This window comes from Bubalus kerabau, chromosome 9, assembly GCF_029407905.1.
Source record: "Bubalus kerabau isolate K-KA32 ecotype Philippines breed swamp buffalo chromosome 9, PCC_UOA_SB_1v2, whole genome shotgun sequence".
In the NCBI taxonomy this organism is placed as follows: domain Eukaryota; kingdom Metazoa; phylum Chordata; class Mammalia; order Artiodactyla; family Bovidae; genus Bubalus; species Bubalus kerabau.
This window is the reverse complement of record NC_073632.1, coordinates 69546111-69558353: the sequence shown is the minus strand read 5'-3', so window position 1 is coordinate 69558353 and position 12243 is coordinate 69546111.

Sequence of the window (12243 nt, the reverse complement as noted above, 5' to 3'; positions counted from 1 at the left end):
TTGTAGTGTCCTGGAAAGATCATCCAAATTGTCAAATATGTATTTTGCTTTAATGTCTGGCCCTCTTTTTTGCCTTGAAACTGAATCTGTGTGTATTTTTTTCTAGCTTTTCCCACCTTGCTTTGACAAGACCTCCTTTTTAAGATACTTGCTATACAAAAAGTTCTGAGATTCCTTTCTTCTCTCCCTAGGCTATAAAAACATGTCTGGCTGTTTTCTTCTGTTTATTTGTATTGTTTTCTGGTCCAAGTCATAGTTGATATTTATTTCTGTTGACTTAATTTTTTCAGAGATGAATGCCTTTCCGATGTCAGTCTCTCCCTTACCAACTCCAACCCACACACACTAGTTCTTACTCCAAGAATCAGCCTACAGATTTCCATCAATACCTAAATCTGCCTTTTAATGGTGTGATGGAAAGAGCACAGGATTAAGGGTCTGGAGACATGGGTTAAATTAATTAGTAAATCTCTATGAGTCACAATCATCTCTACAACTTACCTGCCAGATAGTATGGCCTTCCATAGAGCTGTTGTGATAAATATGATAAAGTATACTCAAAAAGCATATGCTAATTTAAGCCATTTATAATGTAATTATTATTTGTTTATATTCCTTTCCACTGCCTTTGCCCATTTTGATTAAAGCGATGATTCAGCAGCCTTCAACGGAGTAGCACAATGCCGACCACATCATAAGCACCCAACAGGTTAACTTCCTCCTCCTTCCCTATTAAAAATGTCAAATGTCAACTCTAGTGAAGAATAAACATCGATTAATGGAATTGGTTGCACTAATTCCCCTAAGATATCCTTTGGAGGCAATTTTTTTCTACTAGCAGTTAGGTGTATGAATATGGCATTTGGCCATAGCCAAACAGAGTAGATGCTAGCATATTTGGCGCTTCTGTGCAAATATCAAGAAAGTGTCTCTTCCTCCCAACTCAGTTCTGTGCCAATTTCAGTGTTGTTAACATCCAGATGAGCCTCTTTTGTTCAGTGCACAACCTGCACAATCACAGATTCTATAACTATGCTGGAGCTGGGAACTTAGAAGTTTCTACCATTTAGCCATCATGATAATATCATGCAGACTGAAAATATTGGCCCAGTTATTCTTAGTTCCATGGATTTTTCACAAACCTTTCTCTCCTATATCTGTTGACTTAAAGTCATGATATAGAAGATAAGTATGTTTGTCCCATCATGGAATGTTATCTTTTAAGATATTTCTCTCCCATTTTAAACCATGATAGCCATCAAAAGTGTACCTTATTATTGAAACAGAATTAGTTGAGATGAACAAGCTTATCTTTCACTTGATTGTTCTCCCCCAAATTGAAAATATCCCCTCTATTAAAATAACACAAGAATTTGCAGTCAAAGAATATGATATGGAGACCTCTAACTCACTGAAACTTCCCACTGAAAATATTGACTATGTATCCATTTGTCCTGTGCTAAAAGAAGGAGTCTCCTACTCACAAAGTTTTTGGGAGGGACCAGACTGGCTAAGCCCTTCAATTACTTTCTCTGGCCCTTCCATCACATGACCTGGAGTTTCTAACAGTCATGATAGAAACATTCCCTAATGGTTGTATCTTCTTATAGAAAAAGAGATCTACTGTAGGAGCTGCAAGAGCGGAAAGGATTTCACCACAAAGCTTACCCTTTTAAAGAATTTGTTTTCAGGCACTCATAACAATCCAGACAGGAAGTGTAGGCTTAATAGAGAGGACATAAGGACCCATAGTGCAGTGTGTGCTGGGTACAGGACAGACAGGTGTGTGGATATTCCAAGCAATGGGGCTTGCCTGGTGACTCAGATGGTAAAGAATCTGCCTGTCAATGTAGGAGATGGTTCAATCCCTGGGTCAGGAAGATCCCCTGGAGAAGAGAATGGCTACCCACCCCAGTATTCTTGCCTAGAGAATTCCATGGACAGAGGAGCCTGGCAGGTTGTAGTCCATGGGGTCGCAAATAGCTGGACTTGACTGAGCGACTAACACATAATTCCTTCAGATCATGTCCTGGGGATGTGGAGTGGACATAACCATTATCTGAGGCACCAAGAGTCCTTTGTCCCATATTCAAAGCAGCAGTTCAGTTCAGTTCAGTTCAGTCGCTCAGTTGTGTCCGACTCTTTGCAACCCCATGAATCGCAGCACGCCAGGCCTCCCTGTCCATCACCAACTCCCGGAGTTCACTCAGACTCATGTCCATCGAGTCAGTGATGCCATCCAGCCATCTCATCCTCTGTCGTCCCCTTCTCCTCCTGCCCCCAATCCCTCCCAGCATCAGAGTCTTTTCCAATGAGTCAACTCTTCACATGAGGTGGCCAAAGTACTGGAGTTACAGCTTTACCATCATTTCTCCCAAAGAAGTCCCAGGACTGATCTCCTTCAGAATGGACTGGTTGGATCTCTTTGCAGTCCAAGGGACTCTCAAGAGTCTTCTCCAACACCACAGTTCAAAAGCATCAATTTTTTGGTGCTTAGCCTTCTTCAGAGGCACAAATAATTCCTCAGCCTCTGAAATCCCTCTTTTTACTACATTGTGATGCTGCAAAGTGGTTTGGTCTGGGACCCACCTGCAAAAAGCCTAACATTTCAGTTACTTTGGCTAAAGTAGTATTTCCAGGGTGCTAGGGGCTTCACCATCGTTTGTATCATTGTTTCTACAGGAAAATATGCCATGCATTTCAAAAACTAATTTACAAATGGATTTCAGAGCATAACACATGAATAAATTGGAATTTACTTTCAAAAATAATCCCCATTCAGGGTGGAATTAAATAAACCGTTGAATATGATCATGAAGCTATTTGCTATTCCTTACGCACACACAAATGCTAATTTTTGATTCTCTGCATCAAAAAAATAATGTTAATACTTGTATAGGTAGTTTAAGGTGTTTTGTTCATGGTACTCTTTGATATCTGAAATGTTCACAACTGAGTTAACTGGGTGACTGTTGTAATTCCCATTGTGTAAGTGAGGAAACTGAAACTCAGCGAGTTTACTCAGCATTGTTCAGGCATTCAGTGAATAGAAGAGGAACTCAACCCTAGATTCAGTGGCAAATCCTATGCAGACTTCTTCTACAGCATCCCACTATATTGCACCAACCTTCTGATGATAAGAGAGAGAGAGGAATTAAATGATGCTGTTGTCTAAAGGGAAGGCCTTGATCACTTTTTCCAATCAGAAAACTATTAGCAGGTTGCTTCATTAACTAGCTGGAAGCCTTCCCCTTTTCTTATAATCAACACTTGGCTCGTTCTGGTACCACATCCTTTCCTGAGCAATCAGCAGCTTGCTTTTGATGCAGAGCTGGAGCATTTTCTAAAAGCAGAAGTATATTTTCAATAATGAACTATTCAAAACATCATTTAAACTCCAAACTTCGGGTTTTTAAACAGAGTCTTACAGCCACTTACTTCTCTTTGAGCAATATCCACATCCTTCCCTGGTTACCAACAGGCAAAGAAAATAGAAGCCTTTGGGCCCAGCAAATGTACTTAGAGGTCACCCACAGACAGGGATTGCAGTATGAAAGCCTATTGAAACAAGACAGAGTAAGGTAAATGGATCAGGAGGTGCAGTGACTCTAATTAGCATGATTTTGCTTTGGTCCTGAACCTAGTGCTTATTTCATAAATAATCAAATTTATTCTTAAAAACTTTCAAGAAATGAGACTCTATAAGCAAGTAAAATATCCTATTCCATTATTTGACAATTGTTGTTATCAACAAGCTCATCTTTACTGCATGTATTTCTCTATAAATAAAACCAAATTTCTCAATCTTTTTGTCTGTGAAGGAAGCAGATAGAAATTCAGAATTCTTCTTTTAAAAAAACACTTGGTAAATTTTTTTGAATGTTAGAACCATGATTATCTCTTTGTCTCCATGGACCTTTGTCTAACCCATAGCAGGCACTGGCTAAATGAAAATTGATATGATTTATTCATTCAGTAAGCATTCAGATTACACTATCAGTACATTGTACACAAGATATTGGAGTCAGAGAGAATAACAAGAAAGTTATTGTTCCAAAAGCTTCAACGGAGCGGTGACAGTGACAGTCAATGAATGTGAGAGGTACTGCAAAGGCAGAACAATTTTACAATTGAATCTAGAGAGCAAAGAAGAGGGAGAAACCTAAGACAGTCAATCTCTTTGAGGCTGGATGACTAGGAAGACAATGATGCTAATAGCAGAGTCAGGGAACATAAGAGAAGAAGCAGATCTTTTGAGGAAGAAATAATTCTCTTTTAAACCCCTTCAGCTTGAGATACCAGGGGGACATCCAGGAAGAGAGTGTAGTGGGTCAGATGGGGTGGAGCATGGAAAAGAAGTCAGAAAAGGACAGCGATGTGGGCCTCTCTTCACTGCGTGTCTGACATCTTAAATTGCATAAGAGAGCTATGTGCAGGAGTGAAAAGAGAAGGGAGGTGATGACACCGAGGCTGAGAGGCAGAAGGAAGAAGAGCCAGAGAAGAAGGGAAACAGCAGAGCCACAGAGACCTGAGGGGACAACCATGCCCAGGAGTTACTAGTAAGCAATGGCCACGGGGGAACGGAGTGAGAAAGAGCCCCTGGGAAAGAATCCTGGGTAGCCTTTCGCAGAGTCCTCTTCAGGGATAATAGAAGCTGAAAGAGAGGACGGGAAATGAATGGTGAGATCATGACAGGTGTGAGCATGCATGCTCAGTCGCTCAGTTGTGTCTGACTCTTTGTGATGCCATGAAGAGGACTGTCCATGGGATTTCCCAGGCAAGAATACTGGAGTGAGTTGCCATTTCCTTCTCCAGACAGGTGTGTAGATTCTGTTTTCAAATCATTCAGAGACTCAAGGAAGAAGATAAAGTCTATTTCTGGGATGATCCCAGAAACCCCAGTCACACTCACTCTTCTAAAGCCTGGCTTCTCTAAAATTCCAACACTACTTTTACGACATCATCTTTTTATGCCTTTTTTTCCCCCTAAAGTCTTCTTTTAGAATCCATTAAAATGTTCCCCTTTTCCTTTCTGTTTCCGGGCAACTGCCATGTTTGCATTTCTTTCCTCTAGTATTTATAATTCTAAAGTTATTCTCTTTCTTGGCTTCACAACCAAGACATTCGTCTGCCCTTATTATCTCTCCCCTTGAGTATTGTGACCTCTTGCTTTATTATTTTTTCCTGCTCCAGTCTCTTTCCTATGAAAATCTGCCCACCTCTTTGGAAATGGATTCTACTTCCAACTATGCCTTTACTTAAACCTGGGCTGGGTTTGTACATTAAATCTTGTTCTGGACCCTTTTAAGTTAAGCCTAAAAGCGCTAGAAAATGATAAAATTGATTATTGACTTTTCTAATCATTGTATACCTTTGAACTGTGGTGTTGGAGAAGACTCTTGAGAGTCCCTTGGACTGCAAGGAGATCCAACCAGTCCATCCTAAAGGAGATCAGTCCTGGTGTTCATTGGAAGGACTGATGTTGAAGCTGAAACTCCAATACTTGGGCCACCTGATGCGAAGAGCTGACTCATTTGAAAAGACCCTGATGCTGGGAAAGATTGAAGGCAGGAGGAGAAGGGGATGACAGAGGATGGGATGGCTGGATGGCATCACTGACTCAATGGACATAAGTTTAGGTAAACTCCAGGAGTTGGTGATGGACAGGGAGGCCTGGCGTGCTGTGGTTCATGGGGTCGCAAAGAGTTGGACACGACTGAGCAACTGAACTGAACTGAACTGAATCATTGTATTTGCTTTCTAGACTTTGCAGAACTGGCATAATAAATATTTACTAGAATGAAATTTAGGCAAATACAATCTCACAAATGCATCAGTGGTAAGGTCTGACATTCCACATTTAGCTCCTTAAGAATTATCTGTAGAAAAATAAGGCCGCATGGTAGTATCATCAACTACTGCGTAGCTTTAGTGTGATTTTTATCTATTCTGTAACAAAAGAATTAAGTGATAGACTTGCTATTTGAGCAAATAGAAACTTACCAATCTATCAGTATTGAACTTTGTAGTATATAGTTTCCTTCTTTGAAGACATATGCACAGACTATTTATTGTCTGTTTGTCTGTCTACTCAGTCATGTCCAACTCTTTGCAACCCTGTGGACTGTAGCCTGCCAGGCTCCTCTGTCCATGGGATTTCCCAGGCAAGAATACTGGAATGGGTTGCCATTTCTTTCTCCAGGGGATCTTCCCGACCCAAGGATCAAACCTGTGTCTCCTGCCTTGATAGGCAGATTCTTTACCACTGTGTTACCTGAGAAGCCCACACTGTTTATAAGAGGACTGGAAAAATTAGGGTCAAATTTCAATAATTGAAACAGTTAATACTTTGAAATTTTTATTCCATAAAAAGATAATATTTGAATTTTACTTTTAAATAACTATTTTGTCTTTTGTAAGCACTCATGATTTTTATTCAGTCTTTTATGAGATTTTAAGCCAAGATATGGATAATGTTGACTGGACATAAACAGCCTTGAAATATTAAAGGGTATAGATAGTGAATGCAGTACATTAATAAGCACAAAGAATATCTGGATTGCATCCATATTATGTAAATTCTGAAATATTTTGTAGATTTTATCTCTGGGGAAATTTTCACAAAAAGAACCTCTTCCTACTCTGGATTAGCACTTAATTGTAAAAGATTTTTTTCCCTTGTAAATGACTGAAAAATCTTTACTTTTGCATCCCTGGAGATAGAAAAATGTTTTGCTAAAAAATCAGCTGTAGAATTTATTCCAGGCTAATTATGACTGCAAGATTTTCTGAAGAGTAACTTGCAGCCAGGGTTATCATTGGTTCATAGTTTACTCTTAGCATACGCTAATGAGTCTGAAATAAACCTGGCCCAAACATGTGAGGAGACAAAGCGTCATTATTACCCAGCTCTAAGCTATCATTTGTTCACTGGGAGAAAAAAAAAAACTTGGGAAGAAGCTTGCCAACGAACCAGATGCCACCATAAGTAGACAATTATGTTTCACAGTTTGGCACCTGGGGCCCACAGTCATCATCCAAGGAGGAGGAGAAATAAAAAGTAGAACATTCTGGCAGGCTAAAGATGAAAAGATTCCAAACAGCTTGTAGGGAAAATGGAGGCTGAAGGGCTGCTTCTTTCATTCTCAACAAGGGGACCCCAGGACCCAGATCTACTCTGTTCTACTTGTTGAGGATGTCAGGAGTCTGATAAGCAACCTAGAGTCTTAAAAAGGCACCCAGCACTCATGAGGGCTGCCACTAAGCAGGTTTGTGAGTGTTCCACACCCCCATAAAACTTGCCATCTTGTAATGGCAAAAGACAATGGCAAAGACAGCTTCTTTGGGGGTAGATCATCAATGGAATCTAAGATGTTTCCTTCTTCAGTAACATTTAAGGACTGAAAAGGAAGGAGTTGTGATTTTGTGGCTGGCTTCTGTGAGGTACTGCCCAAAACAAATGAGACGGCACTGCCTAAAATACCTTGTTAAAGCCTATCTCATCCCATAATTAACCTATGATTAAGAAATTAGACATCGACTTTGAGAATCTCATCAAGGCCTCCCATAGGCTTAACTGGGAAAAAGAAAATGAATTTCATCTACTGAAATGTGTTTCAATCTAAAATGGGCATTTTACGATCCTATCACGGCACCAAACAAATACCTAGATGACCTGATACATAAATCTTTTCTGCTTTTATGTAATCTAAGAATTAAATAAATAACTTGAAATAATTCATCTTTCTTAAATTTTTACTAGACACTTTTTGGTGTATGTATGTACCAGTTTGTACATGTATATACCGGTTTACCCTTACAGGAAAACTGCCCATCTGTCCATATTCAGATAAAAATGAAAGCTAGACATTAGGTTTATTAGTTATATCTGCACATAAACAGAATAAACAGAATCCTGGTCAAGTAGAAACAACTTTTTCTATCTTTCTCTTCTTTATAAGTCACCAAGTCCTGGAGAGTACAAAAGTATAATTTAATATAAGGATTATATTTTTTGTGTTTATTGGATAGTTATCATGTATTTCCATGATCAAAATCATATTTTTCTAAAATTGATGAAATATTTTTGTGAATTTAGAATAGTTCTTAATGTTTTGTTTGGACATAGCTAATGAGCCCACTTAAATTAGTCTATGAGTTCACAAACAATTGTTTTCCACAAATGAACCTTACCTTGTTTCCTAAAATATGACACCCTTTGGGCAAGGGGCCAGATTTTCCATTATACATGATGTATATAATATTGAATATCTAGCTAATTAATATGTATTAACTAATACCTATTGTTGTTTTGTTGCTAAGTCGTGTTCAACTCTTTGTGACCCCATGGACTGTAACCCATCAGGCTCTTCTGTTAATGGGATTTCCCAGGCAAGAATACTGGAGTGGGTTGCCATTTCCTTCTCCAATTAACTAATACAAATATATATAATACATATTATGCAATTAATGTAAACAATATAATTAATTATATACAAATATATGTCTAAAGTTTGTGGTTCTACAATATATCTTTCAGGCTTTCGATAATTGTATTTGTTAATTCATGATGAGGTAATATATTAGTTTGTCCCTGGAAATGCCATGCTTTTAATGCAATGGTTTTCAAACACTGATTTGTGAATCATTTTATCAAGAGTTAAAACAGTAGGTCACAAGTCCCTCGATTATGACCACATCCTAATTCCTTGCCATTAGCAATCTCCACTGAAAACCCTCCATAAGCACTACTAGAAAAAGCATTGCGGGGTGTTTGAATGATACACATGAGCTATATCATGAATAATTTTCTAATTTGTCAGATGTGAAGAAACATTATGATCCTCTGATAATTGTGAACATTAATGCTATCAGCCTGCGTGGTACGCTTGATAGACGGGGAATTGTAACTGGAAACAACAAACGGAGAATCAGAAGTCCCTGTTCTAAGGCAGGATTTGCACGATCAGGTCCAGAGCCTTTCTGTGACTCTGAGTTTCCTCAATTTACATAGAGCATTGTTATTCCCAGGCTTCCCTGGTGCCTCAGACAGTAAAGAGTCTGTAATTCACAGCACACATTCTCCGAGTTGTGGGAAGTTCTGGTCCTTCCAACCTGTGGAAACTAAGCGGGGTTAGCGTCAGCTCCACAGCAGTCCCTGGGTCTAGCTGCTGAAGTCTTATGCCCCCTCACACTCCCTCCACATCTGTCTAGTTTATTTCTAAAGTGAAGGGAAAATGTCCAGAGTTAATGGCCACACTCATCACCAGCTCCAGCTGAACGATTCTTGCAATGAATGGAAAAATAAAAGAAGGACTGCTTTGGCTCCACCTCAGCTCTCGTGGTAACTCTGTGGCACTCAAGGTCAAGGAGAACACTGGAGTGGGTGGAGAATTCCTGCAAAACACTTCAAGGCCCATTGAAAACTGAAAAGAACATGCTTTTGTAATAGTTCATTCAGTATTGTAAACTCTTCTGCAAAGTTTCTTGACAGAAATGACAGCTTTGGTACATCTCTGATATATAGTCTAGAAATGGTAGGGATAAGGCTAAAATAAAAGAGAAAACTATTACTCAGCCATTCATGTCAGCTTTTTAAAAATTAGTATATAGAATCTTTGACTTAAGGAGTTTCTACCCTTAGTTTGAAGCTCCATGGTTAATTTCTTTGTATAATTTACAATCTAAAATGCTATTAGAAGTTGTGCTTCCCTATAGCTGAGTAGATTTCAGTAGAGGAGGGGAAATCCAAAAGAAAGTTTTAAAACTTACATAGAATTCACTATATGGTACAATGTTTCCTGGCATTAAAAAAAAAAAATGATCTCCTCAATTTCTTATCCTGTAGAATGGAAGTAATGGGGATAAATGTAGGGAATTCATGTATTTTAGTGGAAATCAAGAGATCTGGATTGTTGCTTCCAGCATCCTCATAAACTCTCTGTATGCCATTGGGAAAGCCATAAACCTCTCCAGACTCCAGCTTAATCCTCTGTAAAATAAGTGACTCATTTATTCATTCATGGGAAAACATTTCCTACGTACTCACTAGACTGAGACATTGTGCTGGGCTCTGGGATTAAAAAGTCAAATAAAAGGACTCAGCCAAAAATTGAGCAGAATTCTCTGTGCTATACAGTATGTTCTTCTTTGTTATCCATTTTATCATTTTTAAAATTTATTTCTAATTGGAGGATAATGGCTAGCAGTGCATACTCAGTTCAGTTCATTTAAGTCGCTCAGTCGTGTCCAACTCTTTGCGACCCCATGAATCGCAGCACGCCAGGCATCCCTGTCCATCACCAACTCCCAGAGTTCACTCAGACTCATGTCCATAGAGTCAGTGATGCCATGCAGCCATCTCATCCTCTGTTGTCCCCTTCTCCTCCTGCCCCCAATCTCTCCCAGCATCAGAGTCTTTTCCAATGAGTCAAGTCTTCGCATGAGGAGGCCAAAGTACTGGAGTTTCAGCTTTAGCATCATTCCTTCCAAAGAAATCCCAGGGCTGGATCTCCTTCAGAATGGACTCATTGGATCTCCTTGCAGTCCAAGGGACTCTCAAGAGTCTTCTCCAACACCACAGTTCAAAAGCATCAATTCTTCGGCGCTCAGCCTTCCTCACAGTCCAACTCTCACATCCATACATGACCGCAGGAAAAACCATAGCCTTGACTAGATGGACCTTTGTTTGCAAAGTAATGTCGCTGCTTTTCAATATCCTATCTAGGGTTGGTCATAACTTTTCTTCCAAGGAGTAAGTGTCTTTTAATTTCATGGCTACAGTCACCATCTGCAGTGATTTTGGAGCCCAGAAAAATAAAGTCTGACACTGTTTCCATTGTTTCCCCATCTATTTCCCATGAAGTGATGGGACCGGATGCCATGATCTTCATTTTCTAAATGTTGAGCTTTAAACCAACTTTTTCACTCTCCTCTTTCACTTTCATCAAGAGGCTTTTGAGTTCCTCTTCACTTTCTGCCATAAGGGTGATGTCATCTGCATATCTGAGGTTATTGATATTTCTCCTGGCAATCTTGATTCCAGCTTGTGCTTCTTCCAGCCCAGTTTCTCATGATGTACTCTGCATAGAAGTTAAATAAACAGGGTGACGATATACAGCCTTGACGTACTCCTTTTCCTATTTGGAACCAGTCTGTTGTTCCATGTCCAGTTCTAACTGTTGCTTCCTGACCTGCATACAAATTTCTCAAGAGGCAGGTCAGGTGGTCTGGTATTCCCATCTCTTGAAGAATTTCCCACAGTTTATTGTGATCCACACAGTCAAAGGCTTTGGCATAGTCAATAAAGCAGAAACAGATGTTTTTCTGGAACTCTCTTGCTTTTTCCACGATCCAGCGGATGTTGGCAATTTGATCTCTGGTTCCTCTGCCTTTTCTAAAACCAGCTTGAACATCAGGAAGTTCACGGTTCACGTATTGCTGAAGCCTGGCTTGGAGAATTTTGAGCATTACCTTACTAGCGTGTGAGATGAGTGCAATTGTGCGGTAGTTTGAGCATTCTTTGGCATTGCCTTTCTTTGGGATTGGAATGAAAACTGATCTTTTCCAGTCCTGTGGCCACTGCTGAGTTTTCCAAATTTGCTGGCATATTGACTGCAGCACTTTCACAGCTTCATCTTTCAGAATTTGAAATAGCTCAACTGGAATTCCATCACCTCCACTAGCTTTGTTTGTAGTGATGCTTTCTAAGCCCACTTGACTTCACATTCCAGGATGTCTGGCTCTAGGTGAGTGATTGCACCATCATGATTATCTTGGTCGTGAAGATCTTTTTTGTACAGTTCTTCTGTGTATTCCTGCCACCTCTTCTTAATCAACTAGTCAATCCCAAACTCCCTAACTATCCCGTCCACCCCAACCTTCCCCGCTCGTAACCATAAGTTTATTCTCTAAGTCTGTGAGCTTGTTTCTGTTTTGTAAATAAGTTCATTTGTATCATTTCTTTTTAGATTCCATAGGTAAGGGACACCATATGATACTTCTCTTTCTCTTTCTGACTTACTTCACCCAGTATGACAATCTCTAGGCTTTGCTGTCCACCTGAACTATTACAACATTGCTAATCAGCTATACTTCAATATAAAAGAAAAAGTTAAAAAAAAAAAAGTAAGATGCTTTTCTTATCTTCAAAGAGCATGTAATCAAGCAGGAGGTGACAGCAACATAACCAGGCACAAGACAAGGATAGATACGCTCATGGAAACATTAATGGGGAACCAGGGC